The sequence below is a fragment of the Lontra canadensis genome, unplaced genomic scaffold (assembly GCF_010015895.1).
Source record: "Lontra canadensis isolate GAN:19392208 unplaced genomic scaffold, GSC_riverotter_1.0 scaffold15, whole genome shotgun sequence".
Classification (NCBI taxonomy): Eukaryota; Metazoa; Chordata; class Mammalia; order Carnivora; family Mustelidae; genus Lontra; species Lontra canadensis.
Genome location: NW_022631009.1, coordinates 13,298,763 through 13,311,225, shown reverse-complemented (window position 1 = coordinate 13,311,225; position 12,463 = coordinate 13,298,763). Strand labels below are relative to the sequence as shown.

Genomic DNA, 12,463 nt, shown 5'->3' with positions numbered 1-12,463 from the left:
TTAGCAAAACAGAGCTCCAAATGTAATTTTGACCTTAGTAGGGGAAATTACATCCTCTCTGTGCCCTACTCCCTTCAGCAACAGAGAGGAGGGGGAAAATACTAGACCCAACCATATCAGATGATTGTTTGGAGTACCAAATTTAAGATGAGAACAAAAAGAACAGGTGAAAAGTACCACATAAAAACTGTATTGCTCCCTAAAGCTAAATAAGCCCACCCAAAATATTGTTATACTGGGTATCACAAAATATTCACCGGATATTGCTTGAAAAGTGCAGTGCCCCTTTTTAAGTACAATGAAAATGTTCAATTTTTGAAGTGCACTAGGGTGGTCTATCATAGCCATTAGGGTAATGACCACAAGGGCAGTAAAATTCTCACCTTGGTTGTAATTTTAATCAAGTTGCAATTAGGTAGGATGAATGGAATCCAGCCAGAAATTTGCATATTGTTTTTCAAGTGGCTATAAGAGTTCTATCTTATATGTCAAAGTGTCCTTTATTTCAACTTTGGAAGATGCATATACTATCAAAAATACCTCTTTTCTCCCAACTCATTTTACAGTGTTGCAACAGTTCATTTTTTAAAAATACCCCAAACTCAAATTTGTGAAATACGTTAGTAGATGCACTGTAATAACTGAATGTTTAAGAATTGTATCTTGCCAAGGGAAAAAAAAAAGCCACAACTATATCTTGCCCACCCACACACACACAAATATGAAGAAACACTGAGGTTTGTGTATAAAATCATGTGGTCAAACAATGAGGAACTATAAAAATGTTGGCTCCATTTTTCGTATATTCAAGTAATGCATATTTGAAGCCATTCTCAAGATAACTCAAATTAAAACATAGACACATTTGCCTTGAATACAAAACTAGGTGTTTAAAGGGACTTTTTTACCCACTTAAAGCAGATCAGAGGGGAGGGCAATTACCTCAAAATAAAATAGGGAAGGAATGTGATAACAGTTTAAAAAAAAATCATAAAGCCAGTTAATGTCTCCTATCAAATTTTATTTTCCTACTAAGCAGCAGATTGCTCATCTTGGTTACTCTTTGTGCTTTTCCTTTTTTTTTGGAAACTCGTCAACCTTTCATATGAAGGTAGAACCAGAGCAGCTTAATAAACTTCGGACCTGGGACTTCGCTGAATTTCTCCAAATACTGGAAAATGCATCTCTCTCCACCCAACAAAACAGGAGAGTATATGGAAACTAATACAGGTCTTGCTTGCCACTCAACCCTCATGCAAGGAAGACAAGAACAATCTCTTAATCTCTTCACACTCCCAACTGGCAAACTTTTCCTCTAAAGGGCCAGGTAGTGAGTATTTTAGGTCTTGTGGGCCATGCCATCTCTGACTAAACTATTCAACTCTGTGGTAGAGCAAAATCAGACCTATATCTACAGTATGTAGATGATTCAGTGTGGCTGCTTTCCAATAAAACTTTATTTATGAGCACTGAAATTTGAAGTATCACTTTTGTGTACTACAAAATATCACTCCTCTTTTGATATTTTCCCCAACCACTTAAATGCCTAACAGCTATTCTTACAAGAGCCCCACAAAAAAGGTGGCACTGGATTTTGCCCATTGGTCATGGTTTGCTAACCCCTAGGCTATGGAAATAATTCAAAGCCATGGGGCGTATTGCAAGAGAAAGGAAAAAAGAAAAAGATTTCATTTTTAAAATCCCAAATGGTAGCTTTTAAGTTTAGGGGGGGCATAGTGATGTTTTATTTACATCATCTAACAGTGCACAAATGACAAATACCAAAGGAGTAAGAGGATGTGGAAATGAGTTATCTCAATGTGGGAACATTTTAGTTCCATGTTTCTCATACCATACTGATAAATCAAGAAAGAGGACTCCTTAGGAGTTGTCAATAGGTCAAAATTCTTTGCTGTTTTAATAAGCTTTTAGTTTCTTGATTACATGTGGCATTGACTTATCAGTGAAGGGTTGGTTAGAGAGAAAGATGAGAGAATAAATTTACCAAACAATGCCTTTTGGCTAAAACCTGCATAACATTTATGCCTAACACCATGGTCTGATATACCTGCCAACTCTGTGAAGATGGCTTTGTTAGGTCTGCTTACCCAGCCTAATGACAAAAGTAGGTATTTTCAGCCATGCTATGTATTGGCAGCAAATGCTCAGTCTCATCAGTGGACTTCTCAGAACTTGTTACCTGCTCTGTAAATGGGGATAATACTGCTTCAGTCCTAAGATTAGCAGGAGCAAATGAAAGGATGGACGCAAATGCACTTTAAACAGAAAGTGCAAAATAGAAGACTTATTTGCACAAAGGAAAACAGCACAAGATAGCATCTGCCATTAAAACAAGGATACTGTCAAACTTGGGTCTAGACAGAAATAAGAGGATCGTTCAAAAAAATTACGAAGCCCACAAGAAAATTAAATGTAAGCTTGAGAACTAAGACTTCATTAATAAATAGCAGAGTAGACTTCTTACCTTTCAACCATTAGGATCCTGATTAAAAATAAAAAATCTTCCTTTACAAATATTGAAAATTATAAAACCATGTTTGTCACAGAGAAGAAAATAGTTATTCTAGCTCTCAGGATATCTATTTGATAGAATTTAGCTTCCAGAATAAATAGAAGGTGTGGCCCATTAGTTTTCTCCAGAGGGTTATGTACTATCATTAAGACAGAGTGGTTGGCAACAGAGGCTTTGGCTTGGCTGCCGTGGACCAGCATGCCAAACATCCCTGGGATGAGGGGAATAACCTTTATCATAGTTGTTCGTGGCATCTCTGATGTGGCTTACTTCTTAAACCCTTGATGGCTTAATCACACTGGGGCTACAGGTCACAATGATCAGAACTAAGATGGTTCTGCTCCAGCCACAGGAGAACCACTGTCATCTTTCAAAGGCTCAAGTTAGTCATATCATTTACCTGCTTTAAAATCCTTGATGGCTTCCCTTCACTTCCAGGATCAGCTTGATTTGAGAGCCCAAGATCCTTCTCAAACCCTTGATTTGAGAGCCCAAGATCCTTTTGAGCAGAAGAATCTTCTACTCTCCTACTTTCCTTCTACTTCCTTCTATCCTTCTAATTCCCTAGTCTCATCACCAGGGGCACCTGTACACTGGCCAGGGTAAAGTTTCCTCCAAACTCCCCATGTCCTCCCAGGATACAGATACCTGAGACAACAAGGGCCATGTCCCTCTTTGGGAAAGAAACCAGCTTAAGAGAATGCCGTCTCAAAAAGTGTCAAATTAAAGTGAGGACCTACCCCCCACCCCATTTGAAAAAGAAATTCTGTAGTTTAATAATATGTTTGGTTAATTTATTTTCCACAAGAAGCAGCATGGTATGGTTAAAGAAACATAACTAAGTGAAATAAATCAGACAGAGAAAGGCAAATATTGCATAATCTCACTTATATGTGGCATCTAAAAAGAGAGAGAGAGAGAGAGAGAAGAAAAAGAAAAAAAAAAAAACCCTCAGGGGGAAAAAAAAAAAAAAAAAATGATCAGGTTTGTGATCCCGAGGCTGAAGGTAGAGTGAGAGGGGAATTGAAAGAAGGTGGTCAAAACGTACAAACCTCCAGTTGTAGGATAAGTGAGTACTAGGGATGTAAGTTCCAACAAGATGAACTATCATCAGTACTGTTTCTTGATGTATTTGAAAGGTGTTAAGAGAGTAAATACCAAAGATCTCACATCTCATTTCTTTATTCTTTGTATTTAAGTGAGATGATGGATATAACAAAATGTACTGTGGTAACTGTCTCATAAAATACGTAAGTATAATTATGCTATACACTTAAACATCCATAGTGCTATATGTCAATTATATCTCAATAAAAATGGGTTAAAAAAAAAAAAAAGAAACACAGGTGTTAGCATCAGAGAAAATCCTAGATCTCATTCTTAGGTCTGCTTATGTGTCCTTGGGTAGGTTTCTGAGGCTCTCTGAGCTTGTTTTTTCAGTGATATATTTGACTACCTACATCACAGCGTTGTCGAGAGAGCATTAGAAGAGCCATTCCCACCAGGAATTTGAGGAGAGGAGCTGGTCTGGACCACCAAAAGCTAGTCATTTTTGGAGATGGTTGTAGAATCAGAATATTAGAGCAATGACCTCACAGCCTCCCTTACTTTTTACAGATAAGGACACTGGTACTCAGAGAATATGAGCTTCACTCAATGTCAGAGTATGTCAGGACACCTGACTGGTGTCTAGCCCAGGAGCCAGCTGTGGACAGAGAAAGCTGAAGGATCTTCTCAGTCTGTAGTCACCATGATCCCTTGTCTCCTGCCCATAAACACTCCCCTGCTCTTCCTGTCAAAACATGGCCCCAGATCATGGTTTTCAAAGCTTCAGTTCATGTGGAAGCCATATTTCAGTCAGAATCTTTATCAACAAAGTCAAAACAAAAGAGAATTAGACTCTAAGATACCAGACACAATTGTAAATTAGAATATGAAATGCGCCAGGATACACAAAGTAATGACAATCTCAAAGAAGAGCAAGTCACGAGAAAGTAGAGAAAGCAAAGATGGGAGCTGGGGGTGGGGGAGATTCAGGATTACTGGAAGCCTCCAGTGTTTTCTATTCTATTGTGATCAGGTCAGCAGGGCACACAGATACAGGATTACTGATCACACTGACAATTAATGAGGGATGCGGGAAGGCCACATACTTCCTCAAAATATCCTCATATGCTTAGGTGGTACTAAAACTTGACTTTTACTAAATACAAAGTGTCCTATTCGGTAATCAGCAACAGGTAGAGAAACATAATTATTACACTGTAGCAATTCTCAAAGTGGAGTTTCTGACCCAGCCCCTCAGCATCACCTGGGCACTTGTTGAAAATGGTAAGTTCTTGGGCAACATCTCAGATCTACCATATCAGAGACTCGGGGCATAAGAGGTACCCCTCAGTGTTTTCACAGGTGTTAAACACCAAATGCCCCCTAACCGTTTGCTATCTAGCCATCCAGGTGGGGTGAAGACAGGAGAAAATAAAGCTAACTTACACAATTTCCATAATCTTTCAATTACTGTTCTCACCTAACTGCTAGCATGTCCCTTCTCTGACCCCTTTTATGAATCTATAATACACCTACCCTAATTGTCTCTTGTGCTTTAGCAGTACTTTGGGTAATAGTAATTTTAAAACACTATTGTCTGATTTTTTTTTTTAAGAATGCCTATTGCTATATTTTTTATTTAAATTCAATTAGCCAACATATCCATGGTCTGATTCTCATAAGTTTCACCTGCAACCCAATTGGGTCTTCAGTCCATCCATAAGCATCTTCTAAGTAAAGACATTCTTATTTCTCATACAATCCCACCAATACAGATATCATAACAACATATTTGTTGGCGGTCTGCATCTGTATAGATCTTTAAACACATATCATACAGACTTTATAGTTCTCAGAGTAATTATATACCTCCCTCTCTTAGTTCACAGTTGTTCAGATTTGATTAAAAATATTTTAAATATTTGTTAATTTTAAATACTGAGACCTTTTCCCAAATGCATCATTAAACTTCATGATTCAGAAATGGCAGGTGTTTCTAACAGCACTTGAATTTAACATATAGTAATTCTTTAAAAACACCTAAACACTGGTCTTGGAGTTCACAAATTAAGGGATGGTTATATTTAACTACGAGTTTTCTCATATGTTCAAAATTACTAGTTTTTAAGCCTATGTCATTTCAAAAACATGTCAACATTCTCTTAGCCTAGAACACATTTTTACAAACTGCCTAAATGAAGCAGAATCATAAAATACGGCAGAAAGAACTAAAAACAAAAGTAGCAAATTCTCTGGATTCTGAGCTCATTTCTGTAATGTTTTGTTTACAAATGATTTTTGAAAATACACTGCCTCTGGCAACAAAATTATATATTATTTTCTTATAAAAAATGAGCTGGTTCTTTTTCGGTCACTTCAGCTTCTTTCTGACCCTCCTCCTGGTAAATGAATAAATGAAGCCTTGACTGATGGGAGCCAAATGATACTTCACAGGTTGATGATTCAATAAGCATTCTGTTCAAGGCTAGTTTTCCCCACTTAGGTTTTGGATTTTATGTTCTTCTCTTCAGTGACCTTGTATCCTCAACTGTCCCTCTCTTGCTCCACCTCATCTGGCTCTTTTCCAATCCAGTCTTCTTCCATCTCTCTCTCTCTCTCTCTCTCTCTCTCTCTCTCACACACACACACACACACACACACACTACAACTACACACTAAACACACACACACACTGATCTCCTAATCCAAGAGTCTTCTTGCTAGCATTAGAAACTTTCAACCAGTGCATCAATGAAGGAAAAGACAACGACTATCTACAATCATAGTGTCTGCTTGCCTAAGACTCCACATGCTCCCTCCAACCATAGCTATCAGGATAGTGCTCCAACAGAAACAATGAATTACTCCCATTCAGGTCAACAGTTCTATTGTTTAAACAGTCCAACTCTGACATTGACCCCTTGCTAGTTCTCAAGCCTTCCTGCTTCTTTCTTCTGGGATATCAGTCTCTGATTTTCTATTTTCCTGATGACTCTGCCATAGGCTGTTCTTTGCCTGCTCTTAAATGTCAACATTCTTCAGGCTTTAATCCTCAGCACTCCCCAACCCTCTCAGTTAATATCCTCTTCTTCTTGCTAAGGATTGAGATTAGACCTCCCTTGAGATCTTTGAACACTTACATCTAATTGCTCATTGGGTACCTTCCCTAGGACATCTCATACCACCTTGAGCTCAACATGTCCCCAAATCAACCATTCTCCACCATAATAGCCTTTATCACCACCACATATGCCACTCCTCCTGTATTCTGCTCCTGTATAAATTTCACAGCACAGCTCCCAAGCCAAAATTGTAAGAGTAATCTCAATTTCTCCATCTTTATCCAACATCAACTTACCAAGTCCTATTGATTCTTCCTCACTCGCTCTCTCTATCTCCCTGCTTCCACTATGACTATCTTCATTCATCCATTCATTCATTCAACAAATATTTGTTGAGCCCCACTGAGTGTCACACTATTCTGCATAGTATCAGCCTAAAGATGACAGCCCCAAATCCCTTTCCTCTTGGAGCTTACATTCTGGTGGGAGAGAAGAATAAAACAGAGAAGAAAAATATACAGTATATTAGTTACCCATAGTGCTAAGGAAAGAAGGGAGGGAAGGAGGGAGTGAGAGAAGGAGGAAAGGAAGAAGGAATAAAGAAGGAAGGAAAGAAATAGTGGAATAAGTAAAGTTAACATTTTAGACAAATCAGCCAGGGAAGGTCTGATGAGGAAAAAGTTCTTCTCATTTCATTTTTTTTTTAAAGATTTTTATTGATTTATTTGAGAGAGTGAGAGAGAGAGCATGAGCAGGGGGAGTGGGAGAAGGAGAAGCAGACTCCCCGCTGAGCAGGCAGCCTGATGTGGAGCTCGATTCTGGGACTCTGGGATCATGATCTGAGCTGACGGCAGAGCCACCCAGGCACCCCTCATTTTTTTTTTTTTTAACCTTGATCCCTCTTGCCACCTTCACTGCTGACTTCTCTTAAACTCTTCTTTAGTGCTACCAAAAGGAAAGTGGTTCCTGACTTTATCATTCCCTTTCTTGACATCCTTCCTGGACTACTTGTGGCTTCTGCAAGCTGAAACGCCTCAGCTTAGCACGTAAGGTCTGTTGTGCCCTGGTGGCTGCCACTGGGACTAGCGCCGTTTCTGGTTAAGGAGTGCAACAGGACTAACCCCAGGCTTTTGACTTAACGACAGATGACTGTTTCTGTGTCTCCACACCTTCACATGGGGCTTTTCTTTTCCTACCTATAATGCTTAATCCTAACAATTATTCTAAAAACTCTAAAAATTCTAAAAACACTCATGGGCTTCTAAATATCACCCAGCTTAGGTAACTTCATAAAATAAAAATCCCACAATCCACTTTGCACTCTTCTTTGAAAACTGAGAAAATGTATCTCTCACAGAGGATCTGGCACAGGATAGAAGTGAATTATAGCACCCTTTATCACACACTACACTGAGTTAATTATCTGTCTGCTTCACTCGAGCAAGACTTCTCAACCTCAAGACTACCGACATTTTGGGCCAGATAGTTCTTGGTTGCAGGGGGCTGTTCTGTGCACTGTACAATGTTTAGTAGTATTTACAGCCTCTATCAACTAGATACTGGTAGCAGCCTCAAGCTTTAACAACCAAAAATGTCTGCAAACTTTACCCAATGTCCCCCAAGGGAAAAATCAGGCCTGGCAGAGAATCCCTGCTCTATACCACAAACAACCCAAGGGCAGAAACTATGACTCCTCATTATTGTATCTCCAGGTATCAAGTACAAAAGCCAGTACATAGTAGGTCTTCAATAAATGCATGTAAGAGCTACAATCCTGACATCTAGTACCACAGAGTAGTTTTAATTCTTTTCATAATGTATGTAAAAGTATATATATTTTTATGGCTTCCTTCATTCAACATTACATTGTGAGATTTATCTATGTTGCTATATGTTGTAGTAGTTCATTTCCACTTTTTTTTAATTCAGGATGCTTTTTCCAATGTTCTATTATTTGGACATTTGGGTTATTTCCAATTTATAGTTGATATGGGCAATGTCATCATGAATACTCTTTTTTTTTTAAGATTTATTTATTGGACAGAGAGAAATCACGAGTAGGCAGAGAGGCAGGCAGAGAGAGAGAAGGGGAAGCAGGCTCCCCACTGAGTAGAGAGCCCAATGCGGGGCCCGATCTCAGGACCCTGAGATCATGACCTGTGCTGAAGGCAGAGGCTTAACCCACTGAGCCACCCAGGTGCCCCAGGAATATTCTTTTATATTTGTTTTGGTTATAAGTCAAGATGGTAGTTTTGTTGGAGGAGGAGAGAGTGGAGTAACTGGAAAGGGAGAACACAAGTGTTCTTGGGGGGCTAACAGTCCTCTTGACCTGTATTAGTGATTGCCAGTGTATGTCCACTTTGTGATAATTCACTGAACTCTCCATTTATCATCTTGAACATGGAGTTCTTGTGATTTTCCATTTAAAGTTTTTTTTTTTAATCAATAAGAATGAGACAGTTTTGTGAATAGAGGGGGGAAAAGCCAGCGATTATGGTAAATACTGTACCATGCAAATATTAGTGTGAAAAATAAATGAACCCATCAAAGAAAAGCATATTAAACAGAAAATGCATTTTTATACTTTTTTGTGAATAGCACCCATTGTTAGTAAGATGCAAGGGAAAAGGTGTACTAGTTAAGATGCGACCTGTTACAACTTTCTACAAGGCCACTTAACAACATATATATCCAAAGTTTACAAAATATGTATTATGGTTACGTGTCAACCTATCTCAGAAAAGCTGGAAAATGTAATGCGTTTAAAGCTTTGCCTATTATGCAAATAAATCAGACAACTGTATAAAACTACATGTGTGTATGTGAGAGGGACTGTATGAGGATATTCTTCATATGACTGCTTATATTAGTGGAAAACTAAAGAAAAATTGTAATGGGTAATTAAATGTATTAGGATATATCCATTCAGTAGGATATGTACAGCCATATTTAATGACATTAACAAAATGTTCATAATCCAGTAAGTTAAAGCAAGTCACAAAACAGAACAATGATACATTTGTAAGGGGAGAAAGACATAAATACATATAGAAACAAATGGTTGGGAATAGAAGCCAAAATGTTAACCTTTGTAATCTTTGAGTGTTTTTTTTATTTTTGCCTTTGGCTTTTAAGGTCTATGTGCCAAGTTTTCTACATGGAATATTTATAACAAAGGAATAAAGCTTTTTCATGTAAATGATGTAAATGAGTTTGTTAATAAATGAGGAAAAAATATGAGAGAAATATCACCTAACAGAATCAGAGACTATGGCGGCTCTTACTGTTTTTCATGTATGTATTTTTCATAATATGCTTCAAATGGCTAGTGAATTGGTTTTCACAAGCCTGTCTGATTTTTAAGCTCCACACTATGTGCACTAAGAAGCCAAACCTAGCCACTTCCTAGAGCAAGTCTTCCTTCAGAAGAAAGATGTTGTTTTGCAACTGAAATATTACTCCAACGATTAGAAAACAGATGAGCAAATTTCATTTCTAGGAATTTTTGTCAAGCTACTGTTGCTTGAGGTATAATTTTCTTCTCTACAATGGAACAAGAATCTCTTAAGAAAGTGAGTAGGATTTCAATTTCCAAGTCTGTGAGAGCTTTTCCAATTTAATTCTGCCTCCTTGCCTCTGAATAGAATACAAACAATGGAATATATACAAAGTACGGGGGGTGGGGGGAAGCAAATCATTTGTATGAAAGAACCACAGCCATCCAAAGTCATACTGAGAATTAAATAATTTTCCACTTTCACTTTGATTCACAGGAGTCTTGTTAATAAGCCGTTCCTGCTTGTACCGGAGAAGTCGTGATTTCCTCTAGGTCAGTAAACTGCCAACATTGATTGTGTTCACTTACAGTAAGTATAACCAGAGCAAACCCATTCACTCTCACTTGTAAAGTCACTTTTCAAGGCTGATTTACAGTCACTGCTCTCCTTTCTAAGAAAATGGGTAAACTTAGCCAAAGATGGGTCTGTGAATTCTTGCCTGGACAGATCTCCAAAGACACTATGCAGTAATGTGGAGGCAACTACCCATACCAGTTTGCCTGGGACAGTCGCAGTTTACACCAGTGTCCCTGAATAGTTATTAATAGCCAACCCTTTGATTCATCAACATCCTAGGGTTGAGCAATGCATGATATAGTCAGCCTACCATCCATACACAGGATGTATAATGCTAGGCTTAGAACTTGGAATAACTGCCTGGAGCCATCTGCACTCTAACCTCCTCTTTCTTGTGCACAGATAGTGTGGAATAAAAAATGCACCAAAGAGTCACGGACTCAGATCCCTTAACACACCCCCCTCAACCAGGTGGTCTAAAGCAATCTGAATAGAAATCCATTTCAAGGTAGACCTACCCTTCCACGAAAGTTAAAAAAAATTTTTTTAATTAAAAAAAAATAAGAAAGTTAAAAAATTATGGGAGACACTTTCCTAGATAGCTCCCAAATCACACAACTTAAGGATAAGGTATGTATTTGCAAAAATTAGCCAGCCTGTTGATACATGTTGGGAGTTCTGTCTCTGTAATTATTAATCCAAGCAATTCCATGAGGACAAGTAGATCTGAATTTCCTCTGAGCCTATCTATTTCTATCTCTGCTGATGGCAAAACTACTATTCACCTTGAAACCTTAGGATCAAAGCTGATGCTCTCTTTTCACTCTCTGAAACTAGTTACTAAGACCCACCGATACTATTATTTAAAGCTCTGGAATTCATTACCCACAAACCTTTCATCAGAACACGATTTCTAACCTGCCATTATTATAGGAGCCTTCCTCTCTTTCCTTTCCTATCCTTCTCCAATTCACCTCCCCCACTGCTGCTACAATCATCCTGAACAAAGCAACCTCTGCAGTCCTCTCCTGCTCAAAACCTGTAGGTCTTATCCAGACTCCCTGGCCAAGCAGTCAAGACTTCTCAGTTCTCAGTTCCAACCACCCCTCTTACTAAGCACACACGACTCAATGGTTCTCATCCAAGGATAGTATTTCTCCTCTAGGAGGTGTTCGAAAATGTTTGAAGACACTTTTACTTGTCTCAGTGACTTGTGGGCACAAAGGACATTTCATAGGCAGGGACTGAGGACCCTAAGTGTTCAACAACGTAGATTAAATTGTCTTGTCAAAATACCATTAGCGCCTAGATGAGACTTCTTGCTCCCAAGCACAGTATTTTTAGATATGTGTGGTTCCTTCTTTCTAGAATCTGTTCGTTCTACCTCCTTCCAAAATAATATTGTCTTTGGATGATTCCATTCAAACTCTCTTCTTATCTAAAGACTTTGGGTGATTTCATTACCATGTACACAGTAGTAATGGGAGATGATTAACTTACTTCCATAACACACTGCTTGCCTCCTGACATAGCCTAGTGTACTGAATTAAGGTTAAACTTCTTACCCATTCGTCATTTCACTCCATGTCAATTTTTTTTTTCCTTATCCCCTCTAAGCCCTAACATTTAAGCTCCTTAAAGAAAGGGATGTTTCTATGGCATCTCACTTTTTTTAAAACTCTAATTACGACTGTTAACCTACAAGTTGAGAATAATTCTAGAAGTGATTTTTTAGATTAAAAGATAAAAATCATCCCTGCATGCCTATGAACAGAATGCTATTCCTTAATAACTTTTTGTAGTTGTTAAACTTAGAATTCCAAATACTCTAAGGTAAACTAAATATTTTAGTTACATCTTTTATTAGTAATGGTGCTTTACAGAACCCTGAATGTATGAAATTCTAGATTAAACTAAACAAGGGATTACAAACTCAGATTTAAAAAAAAAATACATAAGACAAAAGA

General features: G+C 38.2%; 1 protein-coding gene across 1 annotated transcript in view; it reads right to left on the bottom strand.

Annotated features, from left to right (window-relative positions):
- The window catches only part of RSPO2 (R-spondin 2), a 152,002-nt gene that overhangs the window by 58,745 nt on the left and 80,794 nt on the right, over window positions 1-12,463 (bottom strand). The gene's annotated exons all lie outside the window — the stretch shown is intronic.